The sequence below is a fragment of the Pseudophryne corroboree genome, chromosome 4 (assembly GCF_028390025.1).
Source record: "Pseudophryne corroboree isolate aPseCor3 chromosome 4, aPseCor3.hap2, whole genome shotgun sequence".
In the NCBI taxonomy this organism is placed as follows: Eukaryota; Metazoa; Chordata; class Amphibia; order Anura; family Myobatrachidae; genus Pseudophryne; species Pseudophryne corroboree.
The window spans coordinates 42,127,685-42,150,509 of record NC_086447.1 but is presented as its reverse complement, the minus strand read 5'-3'; the positions used below and the strand labels follow the sequence as shown (position 1 = coordinate 42,150,509).

At 47.2% G+C, this 22,825-nt stretch overlaps 1 long non-coding RNA gene across 1 annotated transcript; it reads right to left on the bottom strand.

Annotated features, from left to right (window-relative positions):
• Positions 1-355: 355 nt before the first annotated feature.
• On the bottom strand, positions 356-4,268 carry LOC134911086 (uncharacterized). Its single transcript, XR_010176310.1, has 3 exons — positions 4,112-4,268; positions 675-722; positions 356-525 (listed from the first exon to the last, which is right to left on the bottom strand). It is a non-coding gene; the product is annotated as an uncharacterized LOC134911086 (long non-coding RNA).
• Between the last annotated feature and the right edge of the window lie 18,557 nt (positions 4,269-22,825).

Below are 22,825 nucleotides of genomic sequence, written 5' to 3'. Positions count from 1 at the left end.
GTGGGAATCATCTCGCCCTACCACCCAATTAACTCTTACCTGCCACGTTACAGGCTGTGTTTCAAAAATGAAAGCGGCTGATTGGTTGGTACTTTGGGTCAGATGTACTAAGCCTTGGACAGTAATAAAGTGAAGAGAGATACAGTAAAGTACCAGCCAATCAGCTCCAGTCCTTTTTCAAACACAGCCTGTAACATGGCAGCTAGGAGCTGACTGGTTGGCAGTTTATCTCTCTCTCCAAGATTTGATACATATCCCCCTGTGTCACATAACATCATTTTATTGCGCACTGCGCTCGCTCTCGCCAGGGTCTGTTTATAGCACGAGAAAAACAAACACAAGAATTTATTCTCATGACAGATGGGGAAAAACAATGGAAACTTTCCTGCTGGAAGACTGTTTATACGCGGAGGGCGTGGAGACGCTCCAGGAGTGACGGACGGGCGTTGCACTGCTGTTGTGTGTGAACTCTGCAAGTGTCAGCTCTGTGGGGTGCGGCTTCTCGGCCTTACAAAGTGCAGGACCCTGTCATTATTTAAGAAGGTGAATAGATATAGTTACTATAAAACAATGACAATGAATAATACTGAGAGGTACACACAATACGCAGAGTAAGTTGATTTTTATTGCGCTGAGCATTATCTAACACAAGTGTTATGTAAAATATGCATTACCGCAATTTTCGGCAGTACATTTGCAGCATCTACACCAAACACGGCCGGCTAGAAATGAAAGGATTAAAAGGATTACATATACTGTAGCATCGTGATTAAAAATATGCCAGGAATACAGTGTTATTAAATGAGTTTCAAACCGAGATTAGAAGCCAGAGGTTTAGCCAGAAAATTAATCATGACATAGGACAAGGCCAGCGAACGTGTAACGCGTCGCGATGCATAAATAACTCTGGTGTCTGCTGCGTTACGGAGGGAAAGATTTACACTGATGTCAGGTTTACAAGTAACCACGGTCCTATAAAATCTTTGCAGCGGCCATAGCTGGGATCCTGAACAACGTCTCCCGCTCATATTATTTTTTATTAAATAAATAATTTCATCAATTCTTGGCTTGGCGGCAGATGGATAATCTCAAGGTCATAAACGTGTCACGTTCTAGAACAATGCCAACGCATAAAATACAATCTACGGGGTTAATGTAATCGCCTGCGAACTGCCGACACCAGTGGGTTCCCGGTGAGCCTGCCCAGTTTAAAGTACTGTGGCAATCATTCTTTAGCCTTTGACATGTTTGCTACTTTAAAACATTGGATAGACTTGCCGGGAACCCGCGGATGCCTGCAGGTGGCAAACTATTACATTTACCTCTATGTGCCCCGGACACGATTGCAAGTGTGGTGGAACTGACATCACTGAGCGGGGAATTTAGGAAAATCATCTTTCTAGTTGGTTAATTTTCCATCATTTGTGCAAAACCCAGGCATGTTATAGTTATTGAACCCCCCCCCCCCCCCTTTCCCACATTCAATTTCCTTTGCAACATTACAAACCAATGTCATAAATTGCAATGCTCTAATGACACATTTACCGATCTTGCGGGCCTGTTGATAAGATGATTGCTACTTGTTGCTCTCCAGTTGGCGAGCCACAGGTAGACTACAGTAAGAGGCAAGGGTTCCCCAACCAGACACAGATAATGGGGCACAAATTTTATGCAACAGCAATCTAGATTTATTTCTAATAACCCCAAATTACTGGAATGGGTCACTGCTATAGAAAGGGGTGGTCTTCAGTATGTCGGCTGTCGGGATCCCGGCGCACAGTATACCGGCGCCGGAATCCCGACAGCCGGCATACCGACATTTATTCTCCCTTGTGGGGGTCCACGACCCCCCTGACGGGAGAATAAAATGCAGCGCGCCACCGTGCCCGCAGCGTGGCGAGCGCAGCGAGCCCGCAAGGGGCTCATTTGCGCTCGCCACATTGTCGGTATGCCGGCGGTCGGGCTCCCGGCACCGCTATGGTGGTTGCCGGGAGCCCGACCACCGGAATACCATACTACACCCATAGAAAGAACATGGATGCAACTTCTAGGCCTGCACACGCACACTTTCTGCCGGACACAAGAAGGGGTTAAGTTTTTTTAGGGAGAGAGGTTTTAATTTGTCTGTGCCAATGGAGTGGCTTGTTTTGGCTAGGACGTATATTAATTGACATGCTGGGCTGAGTCGGATCTGTCTCTTTTGTTTTGGTCGTTGGACAGAGAAGTCCTGCTCTGATTATTCCATTGTTGTGCTTAATTCCTGTCTGTTACTGCATTGTATTGTTATCGTCTGCTCATGTCTTCTGTTTATTCCCTCTGTCTGTCTTTCTGCTGTCCCGATTTTACTTTGCGGTCTCCCTCTTCAGTGTTTAATTTCTTTTCTCTCTCCCAACTCTCCTTTTTTGTGGCCATGGAGTGTCCCAGGTGATCGGCTGCCTTTCCCACCAATTACAGTGGGGGCCCCACTAACGCTAGGGCACACCGTCAGGTTAGGCAGAGGCACCATTTTGGGAACTTAGCTGCTGGGGCAAGTACAGTAGCTGTGATGATGCTTCTGAGGCTGTGCGTGGTTGTGCTCCTTCTGCTGGCGTTAGGAGGGTGGTGCAGGCCGCGCACCATAGAGATGTTGTTTCGGCATGTCGGAGGTCTTATGTGGCTGTAGTTCATCAGCGGCCTGTTGTCAGCAGGACTCTTGGTCAAGGGGCTGGTTCAGTAGCAGGGGTAGGTCATGGCGGCGTGCTGGATGTGTCAACAGTATCGGTGCCATGTGCATCTGTGGTTTTGGCTTTAGTCCCTATACTTACCAGGGGGCCCGGTGGCGGGACGGGGTGCAGCTGCTCCTTCTATTCCACAGGGCCTGCATCAAAGTTAGCACAAGCAATAGGCCCTGTGGTGGCAGCTGTAATGGGAGCTATGGGACCTGGTTGTAAAAGTTCTAGCGGTGCTGTGGTCTCTGCTCGAGTTACCATCCGCACCGGATCCCTGGTGTCCATAGCTTAGTACATATGGTAAATGCAGCCAAAGCCCGAAAACGGGCCTTTGGATGCATTTTTCCTTTAGTAAATCCCGCCCCTGGTGCGGTTGATTTGTCACGGCATAGGGTGAATGCTCTGGTCGGCTGGGCAATTATTAAGGCTATTTACTTTTTGCAAAGGCATTTGTTCAGAAGTGATGAAGCTCATCTTTCAGAGGAGGACATGGCCCTTTTCATGTCTGATCTGTTTCAGGATTTGAGGTCAATTTAGTTTTGCTGGTTTGGTATGGTGGCGGCTGTGGTTCTGAGGAACCTGGTTTTTGGCTGGTCTCAGAACAGCCTTTGGGATATGAAGTTTGGTTTATGTGGTTTCCCTGGGGTGCAGGCCAAGCCATTCGAGAAGGCTAGGCTTGGATGTCAGATTGTAGCAAGGGCATCATTGGTCCAGGTGGGTCCTTTGGCTTCTTTGGGCAGGGTTGAGCGCCTCAAGTTGATAAAGATGGTGGCAGTTGGCCTTATCGGTAATACTAGAAGGTGTTCGCAAGAGGTTGGGCAGATGGTTCTTCCCCTTACGAGTCGTTGGCAGGGATGGTGACAGATGGCCTCATCCTTGCTTTTGTCGGCAGTTGGCTCATATTGATTTGTTCGGGTTAATTTGTTTCTTAAGCAAGGCCATTCTATCCCCCGCCACCATACCTCAGTTTCATTTAAAATTAAATGAAAATTAAAGTCTCTCCAAATATAAAGCTGACCCCTTTCACTGCCAATTCAGTTGTCCGAGTCGTTATTTCCTTAGATACGTGTTGTGTGAATGAAGTGTGGCGTGTGTCGGCCGGCCGCTAGAGAGTTTATATACATTTGGTTCAATAAGCACAATAAATCACCTAAATGACTGTACAATAACAAAAGCAATTACCATTTATCTAATTGAATGTTCCCTATACTAAATTAGAAACATTCTTTACACATTGGTAGAATGTCTCAATAACCTAATACAGACAACATATCATTTATGCATACGTTGAGTCCCTTAAAGTGTATTTATTTAGCAACATCGCAAAGCTGGTATATAAAGTAGGAGCGATATCTTAATATCACACATAGATGTTGTGTGTGCTAATAATGGGTTCCTCTCACCAAATCTGAGGACCTAAATCAGGATGCGACCTCCCCTCCAAAAGGTAGACACGGCAAATAAATGGACGAGACTCTCAGCTTCCGCTCTCCTCTCTCTGCAGCTCCAACTGTCACTTCTCCAACTGATCTTTTTTGAATCAACTTTATTTCAAAATGACACTCACTTCATGACACTGACTTCAGCCCCTATCCACAACGGCAACTTCAGGGGATCCCATTACATTGTTTTGGAACAACACCTGCAGCTGCTGTGCGTCACGTCCCGCTCTGTACTGATGTTTGGAATAATAGAGAAGGACGTACCGTTAGTTACAAATTCCAATATGGTTCCATCACCTCAAGACAGGTGATCACCATACGAGAGGTCAGGGAAAGTCACGGTGCATCGATTGCACAGATCTGCTTAGTAGTACCATGGGGGTATCTCGTCCTACAGACATTGATCTCTGAGGACAACAGAAATTTATTATGTTGTAAAGAAAATTGGATTTCCATCGGTGCTGTCCTTGCAAAGGTTACACACAGGGTATTGAGTGAGTGTTGCAGGGGGGGGTTCAGTGTATGTCAGAAATTACAGAGAGCGGGGGTCACTAACTGAATGGTTTTATTTGTAAAGAAATTACAGAATAAAAAATGCATCAAGCAGATTGTATACACAGTCATTAGTGTGATGCGGCTGGTGGATAGATAGATAGATAGATAGATAGATAGATAGATAGATAGATAGATAGATAGATAGATAGATAGATAGAGATGAGATAGATAGAGATGAGATAGTTATAGATAGAGATGAGATATATAGAGATGAGATAGTGATAGACAGATAGATAGATAGATAGATAGATAGATAGATAGATAGATAGATAGAGATGAGATAGATGGATAGATAGATAGATAGATAGAGATGAGATAGATAGAGATGAGATAGTTATAGATAGATAGAGATAAATAGATAGATAGAGAGATATGAGATAGATATGGGGATGAGATAGAGATGAGATAGTTATAGATATATAGATAGATAGATAGATAGATAGATAGATAGATAGAGATGAGATAGATAGATAGATAGATAGAGATGAGATAGAGATGAGATAGAGATGAGATAGTGATAGATAGATAGATAGTTATGACATAGATGAGAGATAGATAGATAGATAGATATGAGATAGATAGATAGATAGATACTGTAGATAGAAATGAGATAGATAGATAGATAGAGATGAGATAGATAGAGATGAGATAGTTATAGATAGAGATGAGATATATAGAGATGAGATAGTGATAGACAGATAGATAGATAGATAGATAGATAGATAGATAGATAGATAGATAGATAGAGATGAGATAGATGGATAGATAGATAGATAGAGATGAGATAGATAGAGATGAGATAGTTATAGATAGATAGAGATAAATAGATAGATAGATAGAGAGATATGAGATAGATATGGGGATGAGATAGAGATGAGATAGTTATAGATAGATAGATAGATAGATAGATAGATAGATAGATAGAGATGAGATAGATAGATAGATAGATAGAGATGAGATAGAGATGAGATAGTGATAGATAGATAGATAGATAGATAGATAGATAGATAGATAGATAGATAGATAGAGATGAGATAGATAGATAGAGATGAGATAGTGATAGATAGATAGATAGATAGATAGATAGATAGATAGATAGATAGATAGATATGAGATAGATAGAGATGAGATAGTTATAGAGATGAGATAGATAGAGAGATGAGATAGATAGAGAGATGAGATATATAGAGATGAGATAGTTATAGATAGATAGATAGATAGATAGATAGATAGATAGATAGATAGATAGATAGATAGATAGATAGAGATGAGATAGATAGATAGAGATGAGATAGATAGAGATGAGATAGTTATAGATAGATAGATAGATAGATAGATAGATAGATAGATAGATAGATAGATAGATATGGGGATGAGATAGTTATAGATAGATAGAAAGATAGAGATGAGATAGATAGATAGATAGATAGATAGATATATAGATAGAGATGAGATAGTTATAGATAGAGATGAGATAGATAGAGAGATGAGATATATAGAGATGGGATAGTTATAGAATAGATAGATAGATAGATAGATAGATAGATAGATAGATAGATAGATAGAGATGAGATAGATAGATATAGATGAGATAGATAGAGATGAGATAGTTATAGATAGAGATAGATAGATAGATAGATAGATAGATAGATAGATAGATAGATAGATATGAGATAGATATGGGGATGAGATATATAGAGATGAGATAGTGATAGATAGATAGATAGATAGATAGATAGATAGATAGATAGATAGATAGATAGATAGATAGAGATGAGATAGGGGGGATGGGGGGGTACAGATGTAACATGTGCAGAGAGACTTAGATTTGGGTGGGGTGTGTTTAAACTGAAATCTAAATTGCAGTGTAAAAATAAAGCAGCCAGTATTTACCCTGCAAAGAAACAATATAGATGAGATAGATAGATAGATAGATAGATAAATAGATAGATAGATAGATAGATAGATAGTTATAGATAGAGATGAGATAGATAGAGAGATGAGATATATAGAGATGAGATAGTTGTAGATAGATAGATAGATAGATAGATAGATAGATAGATAGATAGATAGATAGAGAGATATGAGATAGATATGAAGATGAGATATATAGAGATGAGATAGTTATAGATAGATAGATAGATAGATAGATAGATAGATAGAGATGAGATAGATAGATAGATAGATAGATAGATAGAGATGAGATAGATAGAGATGAGATAGTTATAGATAGAGATAGATAGATAGATAGATAGATAGAGAGATAGATAGAGAGATATGAGATAGATATGGGGATGAGATATATAGAGATGAGATAGTGATAGATAGATAGATAGATAGATAGATAGATAGATAGATAGATAGATAGATAGATAGATAGATAGATAGATAGAGATGACATATATAGATAGATAGATAGAGATGAGATAGATAGAGATGAGATAGTTATAGATAGAGATAGATAGATAGATAGATAGATAGATAGATAGATAGATAGAGATGAGATAGATAGATAGAGATGAGATAGTTATAGATAGATAGAGATAGATAGATAGATAGATAGATAGATAGAGATGAGATAGTTATAGATAGAGATGAGATAGAGAGATGAGATATATAGAGATGAGATAATGATAGATAGATAGATAGATAGATATGAGATTGATAGATAGATAGATAGATAGATAGATAGAGATGAGATCGTTATAGATATAGATAGATAGATATGAGATAGATATGGGGATGAGATAGTTATAGATAGACAGAAAGATAGAGATGAGATAGATAGATAGATAGATAGATAGATAGATAGATAGAGATGAGATAGATAGAGATGAGATAGTTATAGATAGAGATGAGGTAGATAGAGAGATGAGATATATAGAGATGAGATAGTTACAGAATAGATAGATAGATAGATAGATAGAGATGAGATAGATAGATAGAGATGAGATAGAGATGAGATAGTTATAGATAGATAGATAGATAGATAGAGATGAGATAGATAGATAGATAGATAGATATGAGATAGATATGGGGATGAGATATATAGAGATGAGATAGTTATAGATAGATAGATAGATAGATAGATAGATAGATAGATAGATAGATAGATAGATAGAGATGAGATAGATAGATAGATAGATAGATATGAGATAGATAGAGATGAGATAGATAGATAGATAGATAGATAGAGATGAGATAGTTATAGATAGAGATAGATAGATAGATAGATAGAGATGAGATAGTTATAGATAGAGATGAGATAGATAGAGAGATGAGATATATAGAGATGAGATAGTTATAGATAGATAGATAGATAGATAGATAGATAGATAGATAGAGATGAGATAGATAGATAGATAGATAGATAGATAGATAGAGATGAGATAGATAGAGATGAGATAGTTATAGATAGAGATAGATAGATAGATAGATAGATAGATAGATAGATAGATATGAGATAGATATGGGGATGAGATAGTTATAGATAGATAGATAGATAGATAGATAGATAGATAGATAGAAAGATAGAGATAGATAGATAGATAGATAGATAGAGATGAGATAGATAGAGATGAGATAGTTATAGATAGAGATGAGATAGATAGAGAGATGAGATATATAGAGATGAGATAGTTATAGAATAGATAGATAGATAGATAGATAGATAGATAGATAGATAGATAGATAGATAGATAGATAGATAGAGATGACATAGATAGATAGAGATGAGATAGTTATAGATAGAGATAGATAGATAGATAGATAGATAGATAGAGATGAGATAGATAGAGATGAGATAGTTATAGATAGAGATGAGATAGATAGAGAGATGAGATATATAGAGATGAGATAGTTATAGAATAGATAGATAGATAGATAGATAGATAGAGATGACATAGATAGATAGAGATGAGATAGTTATAGATAGAGATAGATAGATAGATAGATAGATAGATAGATAGATAGATAGATAGATAGATAGAGATGAGATAGATAGAGATTATATAGTTATAGATAGAGATGAGATAGATAGAGAGATGAGATATATAGAGATGAGATAGTTATAGAATAGATAGATAGATAGATAGATAGATAGAGATGACATAGATAGATAGAGATGAGATAGTTATAGATAGAGATAGATAGATAGATAGATAGATAGATAGATAGATAGATATGACATAGATAGATAGAGATGAGATAGATAGAGATGAGATAGTTATAGATAGAGATAGATAGATAGATAGATAGATAGATAGATAGATAGAGATGAGATAGATAGAGATTATATAGTTACTAGGTGATTCATCGCACCCTACGGGCGCTCTTCACACCGTCGTAAGAGGCTACGCCCCCTTAACTCTTGCACACCCTTGAGGCGTGCAATATTTTTATTATATGGAGTATTACATCCAATCATAATTGTGTGAGTGGTTAAATATTGCACGGACAAAGGGCGTGCAATGGTTAAGGGTGGAAGCCCCTTGCAACAGCATGGACAGCGCACACAGGGCCTGGTGAATCACCTAGTAGGTGCTTTGGTTGGGGAAGTAGGGCGTGCGGGGAAGAGGCGGATGGGATCCTGGGGTGCGGCGGGAGGGGCGGTTGCGGTAGTGCCGCAGGTGTGGGAGGGGCTGGTGCGGTGGTGCCGTAGGTGGGGGAGGGGCTGGTGCGGTGGTGCCGTAGGTGTGGGAGGGGCTGGTGCGGTGGTGCCGCAGGTGTGGGAGGGGCTGGTGCGGTGGTGCCGTAGGTGGGGGAGGGGCTGGTGCGGTGGTGCCGTAGGTGGGGGAGGGTGCGTGGGTGCTGCGGGTGGTGCTCCAGAGCCACTGCGGGTGGGGGAGGAGCAGTTGCAGGGTTGCCCCGGGTGGGGTAGGGGCGTATGCGGTGGTGCGGTGGGAGGTACGGGTGCGGGGTCACTGCGGGTGGGGGTCAGGAGCTACCGTGGGTGCTGGAGGGGGTGTGTGGGGGTGCCGTGGATGGGGCTCGGAGGTACTGCGAGTGGGGGAGGGGGTAATGCTTCTCCTCCTGTCAGCAGCTAAGCTGCTGTCCTCCCTTTGGCAGTGGCTCTCCCAGAGACTCGCACAGCAGCCAGTCACTATTGTTAGCGCCGGTGTCCCATCGCGCCACATTACAGGGAAGAAGATGTACTCAATAAACTACAGCTCCCAACAGCCCTAAGGAGCGGAAAGCTTCGGCGCTAAGGGCTGCTGGGAGTTGTAGTTTATTTAGTGCGTCTGCTTCCCTGTAATGTCGGGCGTTGGGACACTGGTGATAACAATAGTGACAGGCTGGCAGATCTGACTGACTGGCTGAATCAATGTAAAAGGTGAGAGTGCTGTGCAGTGTCGGTGACACTACACACAGGCCCGGCGCTAGCCGCTAAGCAAAGGGATGCAGTGCAGGGAGGCACCAGGAAGGAGAGACGTTCTCCCTGCTCTGCATCCCTGTGCTGAGCTGCTGCTGCTTTCCCTGCTGTCACACATGCAGCGGCGACCGCAGCACAAAACCTCCTCTCCCCCTCGGCACCGGCAGCACAAAACCTCCTCTCCCCCCTCCCCTGTGTGACATTCAGTGGCCGGACGGGAGCCAAAGGGGGGCGGAGCTAGACGGGACCAGTCAGCAGCAGGAGGATGAGCTGCAAAAGCTTCGGCCAGCCAGACTTCATTAGAGAAGTGTCTGGAAAGAGAGTGAGTGTGTGTATATATACAGTGTCTGTGTATACTGTATATATGTGTGACTGTGTATGTGTGTAATGTATGTACAGTATGTATGTGTGTGTTTGTGTATATATATATATATATATATATGTCGTGTGTGTATGTGTGTGTATGTGCGACTGCTGCATAATGTGTCTAAGCGGCATTGGTATAGAGGGCATTACATGTGTAAGCGTCACTGGTACAGGGGGCATTACATGTGTAAGCGTCACTGGTACAGGGGGCATTACATGTGTAAGCGTCACTGGTACAGAGGGCATTACATGTGTAAGCGTCACTGGTACAGGGGGCATTACATGTGTAAGCGTCACTGGTACAGGGGGCATTACGTGTGTAAGCGGCACTGGTACAGGGGGCATTACATGTGTAAGCGGCACTGGTACAGGGGGCATTACATGTGTAAGCGTCACTGGTACAGGGGGCATTACGTGTGTAAGCGTCACTGGTACAGGGGGCATTACATGTGTAAGCGTCACTGGTACAGGGGGCATTACGTGTGTAAGCGTCATTGGTACAGGAGGCATTACGTGTGTAAGCGTCACTGGTACAAGGGGCATTACATGTGTAAGCGTCACTGGTACAGGGGGCATTACATGTGTAAGCGTCACTGGTACAGGGGGCATTACATGTGTAAGCGTCACTGGTACAGGGGGCATTACGTGTGTAAGCGTCACTGGTACAGGGGGCATTACGTGTGTAAGCGTCACTGGTACAGGGGGCATTACATGTGTAAGCGTCACTGGTACAGGGGGCATTACATGTGTAAGCATCACTGGTACAGGGGGCATTACGTGTGTAAGCGTCACTGGTACAGGGGGCTTTACGTGTGTAAGCGCCACTGGTACAGTGGGCATTACGTGTGTAAGCGGCACTGGTACAGGGGGCGTTACGTGTGTAAGCGTCACTGGTACAGGGGGCGTTACGTATCTAGGAGTCACTGCTACAGGGGTTTACATGTCTAAGCGTCACTGGTACAGGGGGCGTTACGTGTGTAAGCGGCACTGGTACAGGGGGCGTTATGTCTCTAAGCGGCACTGGTACAGGGGGCGTTACGTCTCTAAGCGGCACTGGTACAGGGGGCGTTACGTGTGTAAGCATCACTGCTACAGGGGGCGTTACGTGTGTAAGCGTCACTGGTACAGGGGGCGTTACGTGTCTAGGCGTCACTGGTACAGGGGGCGTTACGTGTGTAAGCATCACTGCTACAGGGGGCGTTACGTGTGTAAGCGTCACTGGTACAGGGGGCGTTACGTGTGTAAGCTGCACTGGTACAGGGGGTTTACATGTCTAAGCGTCACTGGTACAGGGGGTGTTACGTGTGTAAGCATCACTGCTACAGGGGGCGTTACGTGTGTAAGCGGCACTGGTACAGGGGGCGTTATGTCTCTAAGCGTCACTGGTACAGGGGGCGTTACGTGTGTAAGCATCACTGCTACAGGGGGCGTTACGTGTGTAAGCGGCACTGGTACAGGGGGCATTACGTGTGTAAGCGTCACTGCTACAGGGGACGTTACGTGTGTAAGCGGCACTGGTACAGGGGGCGTTACATGTGTAAGCGGCACTGGTACAGGGGGCGTTACGTGTCTAAGCGGCACTGGTACAGAGGGCGTTATGTGTGTAAGCATCACTGGTACAGGGGGCGTTACGTGTGTAAACGTCACTGGTACAGGGGGCGTTACATGTCTAAGCGGCACTGGTACAGAGGGTGTTACGTGGCTAAGCGGCACTGGTACAGGGGGCGTTACGTGTCTAAGCGGCACTGGTACAGGGGGCGTTACGTGTCTAAGCGGCACTGGTACAGGGGGCGTTACGTGTGTAAGCATCACTGGTACAGGGGGGCATTACGTGTGTAAACGTCACTGGTACAGGGGGCGTTACATGTCTAAGCGGCACTGGTACAGAGGGTGTTACGTGGCTAAGCGGCACTGGTACAGGGGGCGTTACGTGTGTAAGCATCAGTTCTACAGGGGATGTTACGTGTGTAAGCGGTACTGGTACAGGGGGCGTTACGTGTGTAAGCGTCACTGGTACAGGGGGCGTTACGTGTGTAAGCGGTACTGGTACAGGGGGCGTTACGTGTGTAAGCGTCACTGGTACAGGGGGCGTTACGTGTGTAAGCGTCACTGGTACAGGGGGGCGTTACGTGTGTAACTGTCACTGCTACAGGGGGCGTTACGTGTGTAAGCGTCACTGGTACAGGGGGCGTTACGTGTGTAAGCGTCACTGGTACAGGGGGGCGTTACCGTGTAAGCGGCACTGGTACAGAGGGTGTTACGTGGCTAAGCGGCACTGGTACAGGGGGCGTTACGTGTGTAAGCAGCACTGGTACAGGGGGCGTTACGTGTGTAAGCGGCACTGGTACAGGAGGCGTTACGTGTGTAAGCGTCACTGGTACAGGGGGCGTTACGTGTGTAAGCGGCACTGGTACAGGGGGCGTTACGTGTGTAAGCGTCACTGGTACAGGGGGCGTTACGTGTGTAAGCGTCACCGGTACAGGAGGCGTTACGTGTGTAAGCGTCACGCTACAGGGGGTGTAACTTGTGTAAGCGTCACTGGTACAGGGGGCGTTACGTGTGTAAGCGTCACCGGTACAGGAGGCGTTACGTGTGTAAGCGTCACCGGTACAGGAGGCGTTACGTGTGTAAGCGTCACTGGTACAGGGGGCGTTACGTGTGTAAGCGTCACCGGTACAGGAGGCGTTACGTGTGTAAGCGTCACTGCTACAGGGGGTGTTACTTGTGTAAGCGTCACTGGTACAGGGGGCGTTACGTGTGTAAGCGTCACCGGTACAGGAGGCGTTACGTGTGTAAGCGTCACCGGTACAGGAGGCGTTACGTGTGTAAGCGTCACTGCTACAGGGGGTGTTACTTGTGTAAGCGTCTCTGGTACAGGGGGCATTACATGTGTAAGTGTCTCTACTACAGGCAGGGCCGGAGCTTCCACTAGGCAGCTTTAGGCAGCTGCCTAGGGGCGCCGGGACCTGAGGGGGCGACCTGCTACAGCTGCATGAAAAAGGTAGCGTGGTCCTACCTCTCACAACTGCCGCAATCCCCCGAGCACTCGTATCTACAAAAGCCATGACTGCCAAGCTCCTGTATTGCAGGGTGACATGCGGTGCTGCTCTTCATTCCAGGCTCTTTCACAGACTACTCAGTACCAACTCTGCATCGCAGCCTGCAGGTAAGGTGGCTGCACAGTGCACTGTCCGCATTTGATAAGGAAAGAGGGGGAGAGCAGCAGTCTTGGGGGGCAGGTGCTGAGATGAGCAGCAGGCATGCACACTATCTGGGGTGGATGAGCAGCAGCATGCACACAGATGGTGGAGGGGATAGGACAGAAGACATTTAAAAGAGTAGGGGGGGAAGTGAGAGCAGCAGGAATCCACACAGACTATGGAGATGGGGAGAAGAGAGCAGCCATGCAACAGACTGAGGTTGGGGGAGAGCAGCAGTATGCTTTTCACCTGAAGGCCTGTTAGGGGGAAGGGGCAGTAGGCAGAACTTTTGCCTAGGGTGCCGAGAAACCTTGCACCGGCCCTGACTACAGGGGTATTCTGTGCGCTGTGCCTTTGTAAAGTATGCGAGCGTGCAAATTTATAGTTTGCAGGGGGGCGACGAACACTCTAGCACCGGCCCTGACTGCACACCCACTGCACTGCACAGCACTGTCACCTTTTACATTGATTCAGCGTCCTGACATTACCCTCCACGATATCACCCACTCTATCCGTTACATTAGCCATCTCGGGGCTTCCAGGCCGGCAGCCCAGGTGCTGTGTTGCGGAGTAAGGGCCTCTGGGGATCTGGGCGCGCCTGTGGCTGGGAGGCATTAAACATCCTAGTGATATTTGGTGGACCCCTTTCATTCGAAGTAACCCTTTGTTAACTCTAAACCAGGAAATAAAGACACGGAGACTTGATTTTGGCAGAAAAATTGCTAGCTATTTATTTGACCCTAACCATAGCAAACCTGTAATTGAAAACTTTGTTAATATGCCGAATCAGCCGGCATAATGGTGGCAGAAAAAAGAACGGCTCTATTAAACTACCGCTAACCTTAAAATGGTAAAATCACCAAACATCCTACACACTATCACGACCGGTAATAGGTGTCAACTCAACCCCCACAGTGACTTCCCACCGCTGACGGGTGCCCTGCCGCTGCCTCCCGGATGGGTGGTCGAGCGGCCAATAAGTCGATGGAGGTGAGTGCACCTAAACCATATAACTCTGAAAATTACTACCTCTAAACAATACAACTACAAACTGCCTGTCACTGACCTGATTTGGGAGTGTTGTGGACTCGGGGCTTCTTCCGATGACCGGGAAGAGGAACCGCTACTGGGTCGCAGTAGAGATGGCCGGATGTAGGTCTTCCTCATGCAGGATTAAGACGGCAGGCAGGAAGCACGGAAGAATTCTTGAAGGTTTCCTGAAAGACAAGACTTGTAGAAATACTGAATACTGAGGTACTGAGGTGTTGGAGGCACTGTGGTGTTGGAGGCACTGTGGTGTTGGAGGCACTGAGGTGCTGGTAGTACAGGTACTGAGACACACAGGTGCCGGGAGCACAGTGAGACTGAATGCTGAGGCACTGGAGGCACTGAAGTGCTGGAGGCACGGAGGTGCTTGGAGGCACGGAGGTGCTTGGAGGCACGGAATACTTGGAGGCACGGAGGTGCTTGGTGGCACGAGGTGCTTGGAGGCACGGAGGTGCTTGGAGGCACAGGGTGCTTGGAGGCACAGGGTGCTTGGAGGCACTGAGGTGCTTGGAGGCACGAGGTGCTTGGAGGCACGGAGGTGCTTGGAGGCACGAGGTGCTTGGAGGCACGGAGGTGCTTGGAGGCACGGAGGTGCTTGGAGGCACAGGGTGCTTGGAGGCACGGAGGTGCTTGGAGGCACGGAGGCGCTTGGAGGTACAGGGTGCTTGGAGGCACGGAGATCACAGGAACGTGGGAGCTCTGGAATCACAGCTTCTGCGGGAGAAACGAAGATACTCAGGCACCGGATCTCTGCCCGGCGTCTGGTTTTGAATTCCCCGCCCTTGCCTGATTGGCGGAGCAGGCAGGTGACGTCAGTCCTGCTCCGCCTCCTTGACCTCACTATGATGGCGGCGCCCTCGCTCCGGGAAGCCACCGGAGGAACTCGCCGACCCGCCGCTGGAACCGGAGATCGCCGGGAGAAGAGAGGCGCCGGGCAGACCAGGTCACCCGCAGGGACAAGCGCGGCCGCCGCTGCCCACGGTGAGTGACAGTACCCCCTTCTCCAGGAGTGGCCCCTGGACACTTTCCGGGCTTAGTTGGATGTCTGGAGTGGAAGATCCGAACCAGTCGAGGAGCCGTTACTTCAGTAGCCTTAATCCAACTTCTCTCCTCAGGACCATAACCCTTCCAGTCCACCAAGTACTGTAATTTTTTTAATGAAGATAACGAGAGTCAAGAATAGCTTTGATTTCAAACTCCGCTCCAGCTTCTGTCACTACAGACGTTGGCCTAGGGGATGCTGAGTGGAACCGATTCAGAATGAGGGGACGGAGTAGAGAAACATGAAAGGCGTTAGGTATTCGAAGGTGGGAAGGCAAACCCAGTTTACAGACCACAGGATTTAAGACTTGTAGCACAGGGTAAGGACCGATGAACCTTGGAGCGAACTTCATGGTGGGCACCTTCAACCGGGGATTACGTGTGGACAGCCATACCCTGTCCCCAACTTTATATTGAGGTGCGGCTCGCCGTTTCTTATCTGCGAAGAACTTGTACCTGACTGAAACCTTCTTAAGATTAGCATGAACCTTTCTCCAAATTTGTCTGAAGTGTCGTAGAGTGGACGTTACAGCTGGAACCTCTTCTATCGGAAGGCTTGGAAATTCTGGAACACGTGGATGGAACCCGTAGTTGACGAAGAATGGTGATTCCCCAGTGGAAGAATGAAACAAATGGTTATGGGCAAACTCTGCCCAAGGCAACAACTCCACCCAGTTGTCCTGTGAAGGGGAGAGATACAAACGAAGGAAAGTCTCTAGATCTTGATTGACTCGTTCCGTTTGACCATTTGTTTGGGGATGATAAGCGGACGAAAACTTAAGTTTAATTTGTAGAGTTGAACAGAGGGCTTACCAAAACCTGGCGGTGAACTGTACTCCACGGTCAGAAACAATTTCTTGTGGCAACCCATGCAATCGAAAATGTTCTTGGATGAACAGTAGAGCCAGTTTCGGAGCTGTCGGGAGACCAGTCAAAGGCACGAAGTGTGCCATCTTCGAAAAACGGTCAACGATTACCCAAACGGTGTTGCAACCCTTGGAACAGGGCAAGTCAGTGATGAAGTCCATGGAAATGTGAGTCCAGGGTCTCACAGGGATAGGCAAAGGACGAAGTAACCCTGCAGGAGGCAGACGAGGAGATTTATGTTGTGTACATTGTGGACAAGAATTAACGCAATCTTGTACATCCTTCCTCATGGTGTTCCACCAGTAAGACCTTTGCAGAAACTTGTACATCTTCTGGGCACCGGGATGACCGGAAAACTTGGAGTTATGGACCCACTGTAGTATTCTTGGCCGGAATCTAGCTGGTACGGACATTCTTCCAGGAGGAGGAGCTGGAGTAGTTAAAGCAGCAGAGACAGAAACTGGATTTAGAATTAAACCCCGCTCAGGAGATTCATCCTCGTCTGTGGAAGCTTGTGAACGGGAAAGCGCATCTGCTTTAATATTGAGAGTCCCGGCCCGGTACTTGATAACAAACGAGAATCGAGAAAAGAAAAGTGCCCATCTCGCTTGGCGAGGATTCAAGCATTGTGCGGATTTGATGTACAGAAAATTTTTGTGATCCGTGTAGATGGTAAACACATGTTTAGCCCCTTCCAAAAGATATCTCCACTCTTCCAAGGCGGATTTAATTGCCAAGAGTTCCTGGTCTCCAATAGTGTAATTTCGTTCGGCCGGAGAGAATTTACGAGAATGGAAGCCACACGGGTGTAATTTCTTATCAGAGGAGTACTGAGAGAGAACAGCCCCAACCCCGACTGAAGATGCATCAACCTCTAGGAAGAAAGGTTCATCGAAATTTGGTTGTTGGAGAACTGGAGCCGTCATGAAAGCTAACTTTAAGTGGGAAAAAGCCTCAATGGCTTCCGGAGGCCACAAACTTGGATTAGAACCCTTTCTCGTCAGGGCAGTAATGGGCGCAACAATGGTGGAGAAACCCCTAATGAATTTCCTGTAGTAGTTCGCAAAGCCCAGAAACCTTTGTATTGCTTTCAACGAAAGAGGCTGAGTCCAGTCACGAATGGCAGACAGCTTTTCCGGATCCATGCGAAGCTCCGTCCCCGAGATGATATAACCGAGGAACGGAATTGATGTTACTTCAAAGGTACATTTGGAAAGCTTGGCATAGAGATGATTCTCTCGTAAACGGTGGAGCACCTCTTTGACTTGAGTCCTGTGTTCGACAAGATTCTTGGAAAAGATCAGTATGTCGTCCAAATATACCACAACACTCTGATATAACATGTCACGAAAGATTTCATTGACAAATCCCTGGAAAACAGCGGGAGCATTACTGAGACCGAACGGCATCACCAAGTATTCGTAATGCCCATCTCGGGTATTGAAGGCAGTCTTCCATTCATCCCCTTCTCGGATGCGTATAAGATTATAAGCTCCCCTCAAGTCGAGTTTGGAAAAAATGCGGGCACCACGAACCCTATCAAATAACTCTGTGATTAGTGGCAAGGGGTATTTATTCTTGATAGTAATATCGTTTAAGCCGCGGTAGTCGATGCATGGTCTCAACACCCCGTCCTTTTTCTTCACGAAAAAGAAGCCCGCTCCAGCAGGGGAGGAAGAGGGGCGAATAAATCCCTTGAGCAGATTGGACTTAATATACTCCGACATAGCTTGAGTCTCGGGAAGTGACAGAGGATATGTGCGACCACGGGGTGGCGTCTTCCCTGGGACAAGGTCAATAGGGCAGTCCCAAGGCCTATGAGGTGGTAACAGATCAGCTGCTTGTTCCGAAAATACGTCCTTGTACCCTTGATACGCCTCCGGAACGTGCTCTTCATCCGTCTTGGAGGAGACACGGAGCGGACAAACAGGAGTGAGACAATTAGTGTGACAAAAGGAACTCCAGGACAGAATTTGTGAAGACTTCCAGTCGATGTGGGGATTATGACTTTTTAGCCAAGGCATTCCAAGAACCAGATCATGGTGCATTTCTGGGATTACCAAGAGTTCCAGACCTTCCTGATGTAGAGCCCCGACCTGCAGCTTAACTGGCCCCGTGCGCCACATTATAAGACCTTTGGAAATTCTAGTCCCGTTGATAGCCGTCAGTGAAATTGGCCGCTCGATAGGCCGTAACTTTAAACCCAAGCTTTGGGCACAGAAGGAAGATACGAAGTTCCCCGCAGCCCCGGAATCCAACAGGGCTTCACAAGACTTGGAGACTGAATTGGAGACTAGAGTTACAGGAAGCAAACAGTCCGAAGTTGGAGAAGCTTTTGTCGTAACTCCCAGCTTGACTCCTCCGGAACAAGCTAGGCCTGCCCGTTTCCCGGACGGGATTTACAAGATTTAAGAAAATGATCTGCGGCTCCACAGTAAAGGCAGAGTTTACCCTCACGACGACGCTGTCGTTCTTCCGGAGACAGTCGGGATCGGTTAATTTGCATGGGCTCGTCCGAGCTAGGTGAGGCCACCGGTCTAGGAGTAGGATTCCGGAACCTGGAACGATCCGAACGGCTACGTTCTCTTCCACGCTCCTGCATCCGAAGATCCACCTTGACGCAAAGGGAAATCAAATCTTCTAATGGATCCGGCAGATCTCTAGTAACCAGCTCATCTTTCAGCCGGTCGGAAAGACCGTTCCAGAAGGCAGCTCTCAGGGCATCATTATTCCAGCGTAGTTCGGAGGCAATGGTCTGGAAATGAACCACGTACTGACCCACGGAACGGGCGCCCTGTCGAACACGGAGCAAGTCGGAAGAAGCAGTGGTCATTCTGCCGGGTTCGTCGAAAATTCTTCGAAAGGACGTGATGAAGTTGGTATAGTTGGAAACCATGGGATCAGATCGTTCCCATAATGGAGACACCCAATCCAAGGCAGACCCTTCCAGCAGAGAAATAATATATGCTACCTTGGACCGGTCTGTAGGAAAGTTGTGTGCAAGTAGCTCGAAATGTACCTCGCATTGGTTTAAGAAACCGCGACAATTTTTAGGATTCCCATTATAGCGGGACGGAGTAGGCAGCTGAAGGCGTGGGGTGATACCGGCCGATGGTTGAACATTGCTGGCAACGGCAACTGGTGCGACTACTGGAACAGGTGCCGGAATTACAGAGGCTAGAGACGCCTGAATCTGATCCAGACGCCCGGACAACTACTGGAGGTACTGCATCACCTGGCCTTGCGCCGCTTCCTGACTTTGTACTCGGGAAGCCAGATTCTGGATGGCACTTGAGTCCGTGTTCCGATTCCCCGGGTCCATCTGGCCTGAGTATACTGTCACTGACCTGATTTGGGAGTGTTGTGGACTCGGGGCTTCTTCCGATGACCGGGAAGAGGAACCGCTACTGGGTCGCAGTAGAGATGGCCGGATGTAGGTCTTCCTCATGCAGGATTAAGACGGCAGGCAGGAAGCACGGAAGAATTCTTGAAGGTTTCCTGAAAGACAAGACTTGTAGAAATACTGAATACTGAGGTACTGAGGTGTTGGAGGCACTGTGGTGTTGGAGGCACTGTGGTGTTGGAGGCACTGAGGTGCTGGTAGTACAGGTACTGAGACACACAGGTGCCGGGAGCACAGTGAGACTGAATGCTGAGGCACTGGAGGCACTGAAGTGCTGGAGGCACGGAGGTGCTTGGAGGCACAGAGGTGCTTGGAGGCACGGAGGTGCTTGGAGGCACGGAGGTGCTTGGAGGCACGGAATACTTGGAGGCACGGAGGTGCTTGGAGGCACGAGGTGCTTGGAGGCACGGAGGTGCTTGGAGGCACAGGGTGCTTGGAGGCACAGGGTGCTTGGAGGCACGGAGGTGCTTGGAGGCACGAGGTGCTTGGAGGCACGGAGGTGCTTGGAGGCACGAGGTGCTTGGAGGCACGGAGGTGCTTGGAGGCACGAGGTGCTTGGAGGCACGGAGGTGCTTTGAGGCATGGAGGTGCTTGGAGGCACGAGGTGCTTGGAGGCACGGAGGTGCTTGGAGGCACGCGGTGCTTGGAGGCACGGAGGTGCTTGGAGGCACGGAGGTGCTTGGAGGCACAGGGTGCTTGGAGGCACGGAGGTGCTTGGAGGCACGGAGGCGCTTGGAGGTACAGGGTGCTTGGAGGCACGGAGATCACAGGAACGTGGGAGCTCTGGAATCACAGCTTCTGCGGGAGAAACGAAGATACTCAGGCACCGGATCTCTGCCCGGCGTCTGGTTTTGAATTCCCCGCCCTTGCCTGATTGGCGGAGCAGGCAGGTGACGTCAGTCCTGCTCCGCCTCCTTGACCTCACTATGATGGCGGCGCCCTCGCTCCGGGAAGCCGCCGGAGGAACTCGCCGACCCGCTGCTGGAACCGGAGATCGCCGGGAGAAGAGAGGCGCCGGGCAGACCAGGTCACCCGCAGGGACAAGCGCGGCCGCCGCTGCCCGCGGTGAGTGACACTGCCGTTCTTTTCCGCCAAAAGCGAAAGACTCCATCCCAGAGTCCTCGCACCGCCACCATAACCTACCCTAACTCCTGCAACACAAGGAACAGATCCTCCAGGAAAAACAACATCCCCTCAGTGGATAGATGTACCCCATCAGGCCGAAAAAGGTGACTGTCTCGGAACCGAATCCTAGGGTGGCGAACTACTTTGCCTCCGTGGGACAGCACCCACTTCGCCACCGCCCCATTCACCTTCTTCCTGGCCTCATCCATTACGCGACCGTCCTCCACACCTCGCCAACACAACCTTGGCACCATCAAGGAAAATACCAATACACAATCGGTCCAAGCTGCGGCCACCCTTGCCAGATCCAGAATCATGGCCCACCGTAGCTCCAAAGCAGTCCTATTCCCTAGGTCGTTGCCACCTAAATGGACAACCAGAACCTTGGGAACTCCATGCTTGCTGGCCTGACAGACTAGTCTACCTTTCAGATCTTCCCACATCATTCCTCGCCAACCAAGCCATCTGATTCCCTGACCTCCAGGAAACCTCTGAGCCCTATCAGAGGACAAGAACTTTGCAGCCCAAAAAACATACGAGTGGCCCACCACCCAAACGGGCAAGTCATCAGCAAACCGACCTGAAGAGGAGGAAAAAGGGGTAAAATTGGTTACTAAAATCTACGCCATTGTTTGTAAATGTTAACCTGAAGGATCTGCCAAAAAGAAAAAAATTTTGTGCTTCCAAATATTGCAGCAGTCACGGCCTAGCCGATCTCACGAGCTTCTAGCCAATTTGAAGCAGAAACATGAACACACAAAGGGAAAGGTAAAATGAACAAAAGAAAATAAACGAGGGGGGGGGGGAGGGGGGGGATATAAACAGGGATAAAACATGTAAGAACTCAGCTGGAGGTGAAAGCGTAAAACCTGCTGAGGGACTTTGATTAGAACAAATTAGCCGAATTGAAGATCAGAATTCAGTCCGTCAAGTCAGGCAAAAATCGCAAAATAACTCCAGACCCCCGCTGCCGGCTCACGCCAGCAGCGGCGAGTGGCTAATCCCTGAGTAGGATACACAAACGGGTAAACGGACCAACGTACAGCACTATAACACGCTAAAACAGCACAATAAGATCTTAACACTTTAACTTAAAACATACGTCGCGCGAGCAAAAATCTCAAACGACGGGGCGAATATATCGCTTGTAACAAGACGACTTCCATCGCCCCACCGCCTGGATTTCCGCCCTTGAAAAACCCGCCGCCGCAGCCGTCGTCGCAGCTCCTATGCGGAAGGAGTGTGTTCCGAAATCGGAGGGTGAAAGGCCCAAGCTCGTCAGACAGCGACCCAGCATCCAACGAAATTGATACTTAATAAAAAATATATAAACACACAGCGCTTATATAACCACCAAAAAATCTATTAGTCTTAGTTGTTTTAATTGATACCAAGTTCCTGCAGCTCCTACCGGTGGTACTGTTCCACCCACTAATTAACAAGGATATATATAAAAAAGATTTTATAAAGGAGCGCTTGAAACAAAGATATACAATCAAATGAATTTATAGTCAATTTATTTAAATCTACTCCACATAGAGCATAAAGATAAAATGCATAAATTTCATAAAATGTGCAAATATTACAATCCCATGCCTTTAAAATAACCGTCCATTAATGAACATCCATAAATCTGTTTGTGACCAATTTATAGCGTCTGTGTGATATTCGGACTCACTGGTCCCTTTAGTATAAATTTT